Source organism: Glossina fuscipes, unplaced genomic scaffold (assembly GCF_014805625.2).
Source record: "Glossina fuscipes isolate IAEA_lab_2018 unplaced genomic scaffold, Yale_Gfus_2 180, whole genome shotgun sequence".
NCBI classification, from domain to species: Eukaryota; Metazoa; Arthropoda; class Insecta; order Diptera; family Glossinidae; genus Glossina; species Glossina fuscipes.
This window is the reverse complement of record NW_023998523.1, coordinates 676860-692797: the sequence shown is the minus strand read 5'-3', so window position 1 is coordinate 692797 and position 15938 is coordinate 676860. Positions and strand designations below refer to the sequence as shown.

The window sequence follows — 15938 nt, the reverse complement described above, 5'->3', positions numbered from 1 at the left end:
AAAAAAAATTCTTAACAACATATTTTAGTTGCTTATTAAATTTAATGAAAGTAAATGAAATACTGATGTTCTGCTTGTGTTCGTATGTCCGCATGTGTGTGTATATATTTCACTTTACTTGCTTTCAGTCTGCGCTTACGAATCGTATGTTTAACTTTTTGCGATTTATATATAAATGAATTACCTTTTAAGTACAAGAAAGTATTCAGACACCTTAAAAAGAGAGAAAAAAAAAAACAAATACAAGCAACAACAATTTCTTGACAAGCGAAGAAACATAACATGGAACAGGAAAACAGGTAATACTTTCATTAAATATGTAACAACAAGCAACATAAGTGCAACGGTAAAATTGTTATTTAAGGTTTCATCCGTTTCTTCTGTCAGTTTTCTTCCCTCTTTTCCTTTTACTCAACTCAAGACAGCCGACTTATGCTGCTCATTGCCGCTAGAATTATGTTGATGCTTTAAGATATATATATATATATATATATATATATGTAGGTTCATGAATACGGAAAGAATTTATTATGAGATAATTACGCAAAGCAAGCGGCAGCAAAAGCTATAATGAATATCAGATATAGTTAACTTTGATCATTACACGATCGACTCTTCTTTTTTCTAGAACTCTCTAGAACTACCGCATATCGCCTCAAGCTTTTAATCAAAGTCGATGAAGACTCGAGCTCGATTAGCTTAAAAAGAAAATTGTGTGTCATTATATCTTTTATCCAAATCAATATTTAATAGAATGGGACCACGATCTGCTAGCAGGAGCCCATGGTATAAATATATACATACGTAAGGAAATTTTCTTGATAATCAGTTTCCTTATATTAGAAGCCCGACGATCAATCAATAGCAGATGAACTAGAAATAGATGCAAGTCTTGGTCACACATTTATTTAGCATTGACCGAAAAGCACTTTAGTGCCGCAAAGCAAATGTATATAGTTCTGAAATATCCGAAAAATTGGAGGACCAGGAAATGCGATTACAATGAAAATCTATTTATTCAATCAATTCATCAATTGATTCATCAATATTTTCTTGTCGCCATCGCCTGGGAACGGTTTTTCAATATGGAGCGTGGACCACTTCTTGGTTAAATGGCTCCAAAAGATTTTTCAACTCACTCGGCTAAGCGGATCAAGTTAATGACAAAAGCATTTATCACAAGTGATCAATTTTCCACTTTGAGGGAACTGTTAAACTGTTTCCCCATAAACTGTTGTAGACAATCGAGAATTGCTCTGTGATTCTGAGAGAACTTTGAACTTCTTGATCTTGACAAGGCCGCACCAAGGACAATGCCATCTGCAGTGGAAACCTGTTGAGGAGACATGATTGACTGTCCTGGGGCAAATCAATTTCTTTTTCCAAGTAAAGGAGGTATACATGTGCGCAAGAGTTTATCATTAACTTTTGTTCGTAAATGATTCACTCAACCTTCGAGATCCATTAGTTATTATATAACTGTATAAATATATATATATATATATATATAACAACTTGGAAATATTTTTACGACACTGATTTTTCTTCTCAACCTACAGCCTGCGATAAATTAAAAATTGTTTTTGGATTGATCTATTCGTCTATCGCTGGTCTCTGTTATATAGCATATTATTTTTTAAATTTATAGTCGGAACAAAGCAAACACAACAATAGCGATAATTAATAATTTTTTTAATTATATTACAGCGAGAAACTTTGCTTTTGCTTTCGCAAAAAAAAAAAAAACAAAAAAAAAAAAAGAAACAAAAGATTTAGTTAACAATTTTCTTTCTTTTCTTTTGTTCTTTTGCGGGATATAAGAAATAATTATATGTATATGAACTGCGGTATGTCGTATATCAACTTTCTTATATAACAAGACAATGCGCAATTGTAATAAAACAACTTCATGTCATTATCTAATTGCAGTTATGTAAGTCATTGCTGACAATATCTTGGAAAAACCAAAAACTTAATTTATTCTTGGTTTCTTTCCACTTATATTTCCACTTCTTTACCTGTTAACCCATAAAATTAGTCAGGCATTGTCTCTCTGGGAATATTCTGGACGAACAAGCTGCAACATAATTGTCCACTATGATATGCTGCTATTTCTTCATTATGCATTTACAAAGGAAGAACTTACTACTTTTTTTTCCTCGCTCTTTATATATCATAAAGTCATTACATATTTTAATGCTTACCATTCAGGCAAAATGATTGATTGATTGAACCTATTAGCAAACTTATATCCATCCATCGTAATTGGTCTGTGTTGCTTTTAATAACACTTTTTTTTTTTTTTTTTTTTTAGTTATGGAAATAAAAGTCAATATAAAATACGATTAAGTTTCAAGGATTGTTTGTTCCAATGATTTGCGAGATAATAATTTACAATTTCGTTAATTGGCTTTGGTTGTCGTAACACTCGTACATTGTGATTGTCTTCAAATAGGTTTGTTTTACTGCATCTTTCTTTCTTTGCCAGCGCTAAACAGCATATTTCTGACGAAACATCAAAATATCACTGGCGCGAATATTGAAATATTGCAAGTAATCTTCATCAAGAATTTGCGGATAAACTGTACATTTAACCCTAATCATACCTAACCATAACCCTAGTCATACATGTTTTTGTAACGAATAGTACTACCACGTGCTCATTCAGTCGCTTAGCAGAGTTATGCGCGAATATGTAAAATGTTATCCTCTTTGTTTACAGCTTAAAATTCATTCTTATGACTCTCGCGTTTCGATTATGATTAATAATGGCACTGACTACGATGACTTCTCTTGAAAATATTTCAAAGTGATTTCCAAGAAATTGCAATTTAATCGAAATTTAGAAATTTCTGATATGGCGAAAACCTGATCTTCTCTAGTGTGATTTCAGGTTAAATCGCGAAAACATCATCAATTATTGCAATCATCCTCAAGCATCGCACATTTTTTTTATGCGACAAAAACGTGATTTTTTCGGCTTAAATCACGGGAATGTCCGAAATATAACTATAATCAATAGTCTTAGCGAATTGTGCCTCATTAATTTATAGAACACAACAGGGGCTGCTCATTTGGAATGAAATTAGCAAAACTGTTGAACAAAATACAATCACCTGGTCATGTGTCTTCCTGATGTTTTATCACAGCAGTTGGTCATAGAACAGATTCCTATGTGCGGTATCTTTTTGACAGATCTAAGCGGTATAATTACTACATACATTTAACTAGGATAAACAGTCTGATAAACGTAATTCCTTTCTTTAATTTTACCCGGTATTATCGAAGAGGGTCTTACAAGCTCTAAGAAAGTCTACAAATGTCGCTACCACTTCTCGAAGCTTAGTCTTTAGTGTGTTTCCGCTTTCAAATACAATTTCATATTATTAATAGCATGCGATAATCTATGTAATAATATTTGTCGCAATTTATATAATATCAGAAGAGAGGTTAAAGCCTTATACACATTTGCAAATTTAAAGGCAGATTAGCTTACGTGTTAACAAGCGACAATGTAAAGTTTCTCGAATAGAAGCAGCCAAGATTCCTCTTAACTTTGTCTTTAATCTAAAACAGTGTGCATCACTGATAGTTAAATCTGAACTTCAAATGAATTTAGAAAAAAACCCGGAAGTAACACTTGACCTTAGTATTGGGAGTTGATGCAATCCAATGACTGTTATTCACACCCCTCGCATAGTTGTAAGCAAGATCATGATTTCCTGTCAATGCATGTTCATCATGTGATTACCTTCAGCTCATTAAAATAAAAAAAAAAAAAAAAAAAAAAAGAGAAATATTTTTCAATCAACTTCTGTTTCGCTATTCACTACCTATTTCGTGTTCTACGCCTAAATTTACCAATGAACGTAATGATTGCTTATTGACGTAACTGCGCAATAAAATTATTTGAGCAGTTTTTCGGTTACTCAAATGAAATTATTTTCCTTCAGTAAAATGCTGGTGAAAGAAAGTCAGCAACGAAAAAAAAAAAGAAAATAGAAAAAAAACAACGAATTAAACTTTGCATAATCTTTTCAAGCCTAAGGCAAAGTCTGTTGTAAGCGTTTCGTATTCAAAGTCACTTACAGGTGTGCGCGGGCATAAAAGTTTTACTTCGCTTACACACCATACACCATACAACATACAACATACACCATCCAATACAACTCAATTCAAATAAACCTGTTACTCGGTAAATTCTTTTCTAATGTATGCTAACAATAGTTTTTCTTCATTTATCACCTTACGGCAAATGCTGACACACATTTTTTACATTACCGGGAATATTCGCATTTCTTTGCTGCATTATTTTTCTTTGCTATTATTCTTTTATGTAATCGATTGTTGATGTTTTCTTTTTCCTTTTTTTTTTTTTTGCTTTTTTAATCTTCATCCTTATAGCCAGCCGACATATTGTAAGCTTTGTATGGAAATCAATTTACGATTTTGAAAGTTTTATTTGATCATTACAATCGCCAGTCATTACTTTTGCATAATCAATCATAAGCAATTTTCATTGATGACTGGTTAAACTAGATCAAGTTTTATTTTTACATACGTCAGTTTACGTGCAAGTTTAACTAACACACACACACACACACACACACACACTGCATCATCACTACGTCACTACATCATCATCATGATGATATCATTTCATAACGTAACCAATAGATTGCTTGATAGGATAATCGGTTATTGATGTACGGATAAGAAGGGAGGGGCAGGCAGGCAAAGAGATAAAATATATGTGTGGTGAGGGGGAATGAGGAAAAAAGAAAAGAGCAAAAAGGAAAAAACATAAATGATATAATGCTTAAATCAAATGCCCACCCATGCAATTATCTTTACAGGCATGTAATTGTGTTTGCAAAGCGTTGAAAGATTGAGCGTCGAGTGGTTGACTGAATGATTGCTGTTTAATATGTGCTGTTAGTTGAACTTTCAGAAATTTAAATTTCGTTTTTAATTTGCTTATGAACGCAACGTATATTTATCGAACTAAAAGGAAAAAAAACATGAACAAGATGAAAAATTTAAGAAAGACATATTTTCCTTAATCAAGAGAGTAATCCTAACCAGTTACAATAATAAATAAAGGTTTCCTAGTTTTTCCTAAGCAATGACCGACAAGACCACAACTACAAATGGCAAACAATTGAAATAAATCCTTAGTTTAAAAAAAAAAAAAAAAAAAAAAAAAAACAAAAACAAAAATTTCCACTAAGAGATGAAAATTTTTGATAAGAATTTGTTTTACGTATAGTACGTAAGAATAACGTAAAGTGGTGGAAGGATGAGAAAGGAAGGAGAAGAAGATAAAACTATGTCTGACTTAGAGAGAAATACATAGTAATAAAATAAATGGACACACATTTGGTAAAACAGGTCAACATATACCGTAACACTTGATGGTCTGTTGCAAATCTAGTTTTTAACTTTTCAACAATGCAAACAACGGCACTTACACATGCGCATATTCTTCAATTGTTATGCACTGGGTGTTCAATTTTTTTTTGTTTTTTTTTGTTTTTGCATTTTCATTATTTCTTTTTTCTTTTTTTTTTTTTTGTTTTTGTTATTCAATGTGCGCCCAATCTGAGAATGATCATAAAATTTTCATAATAGTGGTGCAGGATGGTAATGAGATTCATTGTGTGATACATTCACTCATTCAGTCAGTCAAGAAATTCGCAAAGCACAAGCAGTCTAAAATTATGGTTTAATATGCTGCCGTTGTTACAGGTTTGCTGTTTGTAACGAAACAGTATTTTTGCTTTTGATGGTTGGCGGCGGTACGTGTGTCCATTTGTGATAAATTAGCACTCACGGAGTATCATTAAATAGTACTGCAGCCGAAGAGTGGTGTCGGTGACGGTGTCCGTGTCGGTGTCGGTGTCAGTGTTGGTGCCGGTGTCGCTGTTCGTGTTGCTGATGTTGCTGTTATGGTACCGATGCCGGTACCATAATAGAACGGTGTTGGTGGTAATGTTGAATTGTTCAGGCCTGGGCACACATTGACGGCACCGGTCAAAACTATGATTGTTTTTATAGCTGCTGATTATTATAATAATCTAAACTTTGTGCCTTCCCCCCTTCTTCTTCTTCTTCTTCTTCTTCTTCTCTCCTCTTAGTTATTTAATATTATACAGAAATCTCCTGTGGTTTAAAATTGGCTCAATCAGGTATAGACACATGTGTTGCATATATCGAACATTACTACTACCTATGTTATGTGTTCTCATGTTGCTTTACTGCAAAATAGTTTATCATATGTGGTTAGAAATCATTATAAGATTAATGACGGGTGCGGTTGATGGTGATGATGGTGGTGGTGGTGGTGGTGGTGGTGGTGGTGATGGTGGTGATTGTGGTGGCGTTGTTGGCGGCAGTTGTGTTGGAAATGTTATACTTGTGCCGGTTTGTGGTTTACAATCATTTGTATATTATCAATATATGATTGTATATGATCTAGGCGAACGTGTTATATTTTACTTGTTGACTTAAATAAACTAATCACAAGGTTAAAGTTGATTCTTTTGAAATGATGCCTTGTTTTTATTTTTATATGACTAAGAAATATTGCAAAAATTTTTATTAAAAACGTAATATGTTCTATTTTCCCAATGCAGGCCATAAATCTCAAATTATTCTCACAATTTAGACTCTAATGCATAAGCATAATATAATATAATGAAATAATTTGGTAAACTTTCTAACCGTAAACTGTTTACAGTCAATAAGCATTTAAAAGCCAACTTTATGATCTTCTCAATATCAGTTAATATATGAAACGCTCCTTCATCCCTTTCGTATATCCATTTAAGTATATGTTCCGATATAACTGTAAAGCTATAAATTATTTTTTTTTTTATATTTTTTGTGAGATGATAGATGATGATCATCTTTTTAGCAAAAAAAAAAAAAAAAAAATAAATAAATAAAAAAACAAAAAAGAATCTCTGAGGTGTGGATATATTTTATTGTTAGAAAATAAATTTTATCTATTATCGTAAATAGTCGCAAGACTTTTCAATAATAATGATAATAATGTTAACGAAAAAGTCAATATAATGGCATATTATAACAGTGAACATAATAATAAACGGCTTTCAACTTTATGTGCTTTTCAAGTGAAGCGAAGAAAAAATTTTAATTGAAATAAAGAAATAAATCATCGATAACTTTAAAGTCACTATGCTCCATCCCCTCAATTCCCAAATAAATGGATATGTTAAAAACATTTTGTAAATGCTATTCTCAGAGTTCATTGCCTCATCCATTGTGGCCTCATCAGTTGCTTGGTTGGTGTTGGAAATTCGCAATCAAAGATTTGTATAGGTATTCTTTTCTTTTTACCCTACATTCTTCACAGAATGCTTTATTTGTGATATCTCCACTCGCGTCTCATATTTATATCCATTGTCGAATGTTGGACGTATATTAGATCTGTTCGCCGATAAATACAGCCCAGATCCATCAAAATGATCAACACTTACATTTTCCTTCGATGCAATCGTCCGACTGTCTCTCTGTCTGTCTGACAATTATTAGAAATTCGGGCAGAAAGTTGTAATTTTGTGCATATGTTTTAAAATATGTCGTCGGTCGAGCAAGTAGTAGTGGACTTTGCAGTCCACAGTAAACCAGCACAGCCGTCATTTTTTCCGTGTATGGGGAAAGGCTAAGAAAGCGTCCAACTGTGTTAGTTGCAGTGAAACTAGGTCCAGGTAATCCACAGACACCCAAAGGCCTTCTTGAAGAGATATGACGAGCGCATCAGATTATATTATCGATTAATCCATTTCCTTGGACAGCATCATATCATTAAGTGCGTTATGGAATTAGACTGTGGAGTTAAACATTCTTATTCGGAGGAGTACATTTAAAATATAGGCAGCCTTTTTAATTCGTTCTATCCTTCTCTACTTCTTTGGCATGGTCAACCTTAGAGCGAAGATTAGCTATGCTAGGGTACTCCCTTCACTTGGTGAAGTTTAGTTATCTCTTTTCAGAGGCCAATAAATTAAAACAAACAAAAAAAAAAGAAGAAGAAGATAAATCTAAGAAAAGTGGTTTCCGGTTTTGGAGCGGTCAGAACTTTGCCTTTACATAACACAAGTTTTCCTGCGTACTCCCTCAAATTCTTGTCACTTGCTCTAAGCAGAAGGTATTATCTGTTATGCCTTCACTATAGAAGACTTTTATGGGGTCTAACACGCATACAGGGAATTATAGGTTGTCAAAGACCGATATCTTGCGTTTCAAGAAACTTATATACATACAACCCGCCTGAGTGGACGAAGGCGAGCAATACCGACTGGCAACTCAATGGTCGTGGGTTCAGATCTCAAGTGCGGTAGAGTTATTAATAAAGCCGAAAGCCTTAGATGCTAGCGCTTTAAGACTTTAGTCTTAGAATTTATTCTCTAGCTAAATTTATAATAATAATAAAAATAATATATACATACATACATAGAAAAATTTCTTAAATACATGAAATGAAGTTAATGATAAGAAGAAGTTTCAAAGTAAAACATGTTTTTAAAATTTACTAGAAATTAAAAGTTTAGGTCGATTTTACTTTATAACTGTTTAGCTAACTATTTTACATTTTCTAAAGCTGTAACCTTACATCGCAAATATATATATATATATATCTCTATTGAAGCCTTGATGAATACGAGTCATAAAATCATTGACTTGAAGTCATAAATTTTCAAATAGTAAATCGATTATAAAATAAGTAGAAAAAGCAAAAAAAAAAAAAGAAAGGAAAAGAATTCATGTCAAACACACACGTAGGCGCGTACAGAAGCTACGAATAGCAAATAATTATTTACTTTTCTTATATTCGAGTTTGGGTTTATATTTGTACATGCGTCCCGTACGCTTATATATGTGTGCTTGACCATATAAATCTATTGAAATGCATACCGGTAGGTGCTCATAAGACAGTTACTGAGAGAAGAGCAAAAGAGATGAAAATATTGCCGATATGGCTAAATATGTTATAGAAGTGTGTTTGTCTAGTTAAATAGTGATGTGTTGTGCGGCATACTAATGATGGCGGTTAAAATTAAATACGGAGACAATTATTACAAGCGGTTATTGAAACAAGTGTTTAACTATGATACTATCTGTACAAACACCGTCATCCGTAGATTATGCCTGTGCATATAACGCGAACTGAACAATTCTTGTCGGCAAAGTGATGGGCAAATAGCAGTTAGCGACAAAAGACGAAGGAAGGAAAAAAGGAGAAGAAAAGAAAGATCAAGCTATGGATAAATTTAGGTTAATAGCTTGTGTGTGTATGTGTCTTTCGTTTTTCTTTTTTTTTTGTCTCCTCATCTTTCTGAAAATAGAATTCTCTCTTTCTTTCTTTCTTTCTTTCTTACTTAATATGGTTCGAGTGAACGAATGCCGGGACTATATATTTCAATTGATTAACAAAAGTAATAGCCACTCATTCTTGGCACGGTATTTGACTGATCTCTTCTAGTTTTATTTTTTTAATTCTTTTTTTTTCCACAATTAATTAGGAAAAATGTAATAAAGTAAAGAAAGAGCAAAAAGCCCCAAAACAAATCTTAAGAATTTTTAAGAATTTGCTATAAATTTTTCATTGTTGTAATAATTGCTTGCTGTGTTTTGACCGCTCATTGTTTTCTTTCTTGCTCATAAACCTGAATTAATTTCAAAATGCATTTTTTCCATTCGCTCTTGGGTGGTAAGCATTTTCGTATTGGCGGCTGGAACGAAAGAACGAAAATTTCGACATTCGACCGTATAGACGGCAATTAAAACATGTTTCTTCTACTTCTAGTCTTTCGGTTTTTCTTCGCTGCATCTCTTAAATTTTTAATTTTAATCTTCTTTTTTGCGGTTTTCTAGTGCTTTGGTGGAGGTGGTTAAGCAATAAATTCTTTTCCATGCACTTGCACTGAAGTTGCTTTTTGTGTCAGTAGTTCATTATAAGTTATTTTGTATGTAAAACTGTTCTTTTTTTTTTTTGCTTTTCTGTTCACGAGGTTCTTTTAATAAAGAATACTAAAGAGCACACCTATCTACACAACAAGCTTAGCTTAGCTTAGCTGTTTCGTCCGTCTCGTGTTCTTTTTTTTTTTTTTTTCTTGTTTTTTGTAATACGTTATGCATACACACGTCTCGATATATGTACTCAAGTGAAGTTTTCCTTTCTTCGTTCCGCTTTTATTTTTGAGTAAAATATATTAAAATATTTCAGAAAACTTAGTATTCTTAGTAGACTTTTGCAGGTTTTTTAGGACAACGATTTTTGCCGTTCTCTTTGATTTATTGTTATTCTAATTATGATGATTTATTGGTTAACGGAATCTGTTTCTATTTTATCTTGTGAATAATTTAAAAGCCAAGTCGCTTCTTTCTGCTACATACAAGCAAAGTAATGATATGCAGTGCAATTCGCGGAGCGGGCTCAGATGTTTCCATTACTTAATGAGCCTGCTTGCAAATTGCATTTTATTTCATTACTTCACTTTTGTACATAAATATATATTGTATGTTTATGTATATATTTACGCGTTTGATAAAAAATATTCATGAAAACTACCCGCTTTTCGAGGAAATGAAATTCGTGATAGACTCATGACACTTTGTCTGCCGATGCAGAAATAACACATAAGCAACACTTTGCAAAATATTGAAGATGTAAAAATAAAGCTAACACGAAAATGTCACAATGAACTTTGTTATTCCGTAACTAAGGCATGTTATGAAAGTGAACCTAGCACCTTTTATTCTCCTCGTTTTTAACTATTATTCTTCGTAACCATTTACATGCCTATATAGGGATGGGAGACATCCCCTGAATGGTTGCTCTTCAAAACAAAAAAATTCGGGTATTTGGTTGCAAGGAAGCTCCGCGCATGTAACTTCGCTTCCTGGAATTTTCGAATGCCCTACGTCCACAAAACTCTACGAAACTCTCCGTCATGCAGACAGATGAACATCGCACTTCAATCGATGTAGAATGCAAATGACGAAACGAATGGCAAAGTTTAAACGCCTTTATGACCGAGCAACCTGTCGTGATTTTCACGCAAAAGACCTTTTAACGGCAGTTATCAATGCAAATAAACAGAAAACTTTTCATACAACGCAGTCATTGTTACACTTGATGTGTGGGGAGTCAGTCAATTCTAGGTCGAAAAAAGATGCAGTCAAAACCGTTCTTCAATCCAATCCATTCATTGCAATAGTCAAACTTAAAACATATTTGAAAAAGTCTGATTGAATTATATCGTCTTCTCAAAAATTGGATCAAATTATCATTGACTGCGATTAACCAGACCGTTCGATTATGCGTCTTGGATTTTCGAAGTCCCAAAGGTGACAATTCAAAGTCATTTTGCTTTTCGATATCGTTCAAAAAGGCGCGTCGACACATTTTTCTTTTGTCTGTGCCAGTATCACTTTATTACGCGCTTAGATTTTCAAGGACACCGTCTTGAAGATCCTGTATAAGGCAGAGACTCTAAGCTGCTGAATTAAATCATAAATGCTTTACTTTATTAAGGACTGCATTACTAATGTGTTGCGTCTGCCTTAACGGCACTACCTAAATATGCTTAGTAGTAGCGCCACGAATTTTTCCTTGACGTAATATATGTAATATGAACAAGTATGCCGATAATATTCGGTCGTGAACGCATCTTCTATACCCATCACCGTGATACCAAAAACACAGAAAATAACTAAATATTCATACAATATTGGATAGGTGCGGCTGATATCTTGTATGTGTTGTACTTTATAAGTAACAAGTAAAAAACACGGAAAGCAAAAGTGTCCACAAGTGTTCTTTTTACACGGACTTGTAGGGGTTGTAGGCGTGCCCTTTCAAAAGTTTGCGTAATTTTTATTCTTTTGTAAATTTCTATACGCTATCTTCCTCTTTGCGAACGGGAGAATATTTATCACAGATATTACATAGCTGCATGGAGGCACCGTGAGGCACAGGTGAACGGACTGACATGCTTATGTGCAACTCTGAATGTGATACTGGCCAAGAATTTATACACTTTATGTAGTTTGCGAAGCTTGCTTCTGCGCTTTCTAAAAGTTGTGAAAAAAAAAAATTATATTTTAAAACATTATAAAATTGAGTAGGCGTGGCCAATGTTTTGCATTATTGCCAACGTTCTACAGCACTGCCGAAAGCATATACTTTAAAGTTTTTGCAGATTTATATGCTGCAGCTTATGAGCAATGATCAAGATATCATCCAACAGGCAAGTCGTTCCACCGTTTCGATCGACTTTCAATACTAACATGCGTGCATATCCCATGTTGCTGCCAAATTTGAATTCGATAGCTTGATTTTTGCGGCCAAGGGCATGTTTAGAACAAACACCACGCAGGCGGGTAGATGGATGGAAATCGATTCACAATTTAATGCTGATCAAGAATATATATCCATTGTGGGGGTCTTGAGAGCTTCCGTCTGGCCGTTGCAAACGTTTTGGGAAACACTTTCGTTTAAATCAAATTAATATGAAATTAAAATTTTTTAAAAGCATCTGCATAAAATTTCTTAACAAAATCGATATGTATGTAACCCAAACCAATGAATGTTTTATGTTGAATTGATGTCACATTTTTTGTGTAAAACCAAGAGAAAGTATCACTTTCTTTAGAACTGAATGCTCAATTGCTTATAAAATAAAAGTGAAAAGACGTGCTAATCATTTCGAAAGAAATGAGTTTGTTTGTCCTAAAGTTGATTGCCAAAAGTATATACCCACATACATTTAATGTACTCTTCATCTAAAGATTAATGACGAATTTCGTATGCCTTTCATTTTGAAGAAAAAGAAGAAGAAAGCTTAGCGTGGCGGCAAGATAAACTTATTATGAATTATATGTAATTTCTTCAAGCTTTTTTTCTTCGAAACTTTTACAGATGGCTTTTTGGACATAAAACTAAAAGGCTGATAAGAAATTATGATATCGATATTCGTTCATATAACATTCCAATAGACAAAAGAACAAAGCGCCAGGAGCCAGGCCATCGGACAAAATAATGTAAAATTGTAGACAAATTAAAAATAGATCTGTATTGAGTTGTTGAGTCTACCCAGGGGCATTACAAATAAAACGTCGAGATTAGCATATTTTCGAAATGGAAAATATATGTTAATTGCTTATAAAAGACAAATATAAAATAAAACGAAACTATCTGTAAGAAGGAATGTTAATTATTAAAAAAGAAAAAAGAAAACAAAGAACCGGTTATGATTTATTGTTTCCTTTTTTTTTTTGCTTATTTTTTTTTTGATAAATTTCTCTGTTAAAAGTTTTTAACACGTGTTGTTGCTATACAAGATTTTAAATTCCTCATTTTTTTTTATTTTTCATTTTATGAGCATTTTTTTGTGTTTTTATAAACCTTTCTTAAACTCGTTTCATTTTTTTTTTTTTCGTAATGGTTGAAAGTAAAATTTTTTTCTTTTTTATTACTCGCTCATAATATGTATAAATAATTTATTTAATAGTTTAATAATTTTTTATTTTTATTTTTTTTATTTCAAGTTAACGTTGCGTAACACATTGCATGTTAACACTTTTAATGTCAATTTATCTTTCTGATGATGTGTGAGTTGTTTTATAGGAGTTTAAAACAGTGAGATATTGTTGATTATTACAAAGCTGACTGTGTTTCTGATGACAGCTGGTGTCATCGCAAAGATTTATTATAAAGACGACATAACTAGCAAACAGACGACATAACTAACTAAGGTCGTCGTAATATATACAGTAATAAATATATTCATTGCTTTTAATTAATAGTTTTTAAATGATACCTTCCTTGATTCCTTATCGATTGCAAAGACAAGAACATAGTATTAATAAGGGATTGTCGCCTTTTTACACAATAACACAATCATTGTAGTCTTTAATTTATTTCATAATGTTATCTGTGCACTTAGAGAATAAGATCGTCTGTGGATCGTAACTTCAAAGTCGTTTATATACCTATTTAGAGATTATGGACAAAACTTCCTTAGAGGGCTTATAAAATGGATCTTATAGGAGGCATTGCTCAAGGTAGAAAGTGCAGTAGATTTCCAATTATCCTACGTTTAGTTTTAGTTTGTTGAACATAATGTAAGGTTTCTTGGCAATCCTTTGTCAACCATAAATGAGGAACAAAAATCTGAAGAAAACGGTCAGCGATACAGTAAAGACATAACACTCGCCGATTCAACACTCCCACTAGGCTGTAGCCATACCTTCCTGGCCATCTCCGTGTTGCACCTATGGGGCACATTAGTGAGTGATTGGTCATATTAAAAAGAAAAACAAAAATCTGCCAAAATTCGTCTTTTTCGCCGGCAACTGACGGCTGAAGACAAACCCGTTAAAAGCTACATAAAAACGCTTGATCTTATTTGTTTACAAATTTCACTTTTCTTCGAACTGTACGTAATCGCAATATAGAATTTTTTTGCAGATAAATTTGCTCTCCTTGCTATACATAAAGTAAACGAAATAGTAAATAACATTGGAAAACGCACCAAGGGCGCAGAGTACAGTTAGTGTATAATGAAAGACGGAAAGCATGAATAATTTGCATGTAGCTTAGCGGGACCGTAAAAGCAAATTCTCAACCTTAAACACTTACGTAGTAAGGCGACAATTCATTTCCGAATCGCAAGTGTTTTTGGAACTGGGTTGGGATCCGGTTGCCTGTCTTTCTCCGTATGAAAATAGGTTGCTTCTGCTGTCCCTACCGTCTCTTGAGAAACGTAGATTTGTTCTTGGCGTTTCCTTTCTAATTAAAGTAATAAATGGTGCCATTGACTCGCCTTCATTACTTGGTGAAATAAGCTTTAATGTCCCTTTTTTCTTTCTTCTTTTCCTTTTTTTTTCTTCTTATTTGTGTTATTGTACTTATACTAAATTTTATTATTAATTAATATAAGTTTTGGATTAAGAGCCAATTGAACTCGACTGTTATTTGTTTAGTTGAGTTTCTAGTGTAAGTAGAATAAATAAATAAATAAATAAAACACATTTGCTCCAAACTTTCAAACTGGCCTCCAAAAACTTTATCGATATGTTGGGAAATATAGGTGAGTGGCAAGAAATACTAGTGGAAGCAGTCACCCTTTGAAATTTACAGTAAAAAGCAAAAAAAGCGATTTCCCTTTACAACTACATATCAAATAATGAGTGGTGTTGTCTGTAGTTGATTAAATTTAAAAATGTTACTGAACTTAAACACTTTTAATGATCACTTTGGTTGGTAATATCTACAACGATTGGTAGCCTAATGTGTACGAGTAAAGCGTAGTAAGTTCTATACATTAAATTAGCTTAAGTATGCGACTGAAAAGTGTTTCTTCCAAGTGGAAGAAAAATGGAGCTTTCTCACTTTCCTTTGGTAAAATTCAATCTTAATGTAGAGTTAATGTTTAACTTTTTTTTCCTTCATCTATTCATTGCATTTTTTGTACACAATTTCTAACAAATATTTTCAATTAATATGCAACACTTGTAACTTTCTTTCGGACTACATTTGCTTAAAAAAAAAAAAAAAAGGCTTGAAGAAACGCTGACAAACACTACACGGTTAGACATTGTCATAGCAATATTAATTAGGTTGAGGCGAATTCGAAAAGTAAAGTGGTTTAACTGTTACGCTTCAAAAAAAAAAGTGTAAATTTTGTACAAACGAAGAGAAATTAAGATGTCAAGATACTTTTGCATATCAAATAAACAAAGTTCAAAAAAAGTAGAAATGTGCAGAGTGTCTTTTTATTTGTCACACGAAGAAACCCTAAAAAAAAAGTCCCATAAATTTCAATGTTTAGAAAATCGTTGGCAAAAAAAGAGGGACAATTAATGAAAAAAAAAAAAAAAAAAAAAAAAAAAAAAAAAAAAAAAAA

At 32.9% G+C, this 15938-nt stretch overlaps 1 protein-coding gene across 4 annotated transcripts in view; it reads right to left on the bottom strand.

Annotated features, from left to right (window-relative positions):
- The window catches only part of LOC119641829, a 209699-nt gene that overhangs the window by 16004 nt on the left and 177757 nt on the right, over nt 1-15938 (bottom strand). The gene's annotated exons all lie outside the window — the stretch shown is intronic.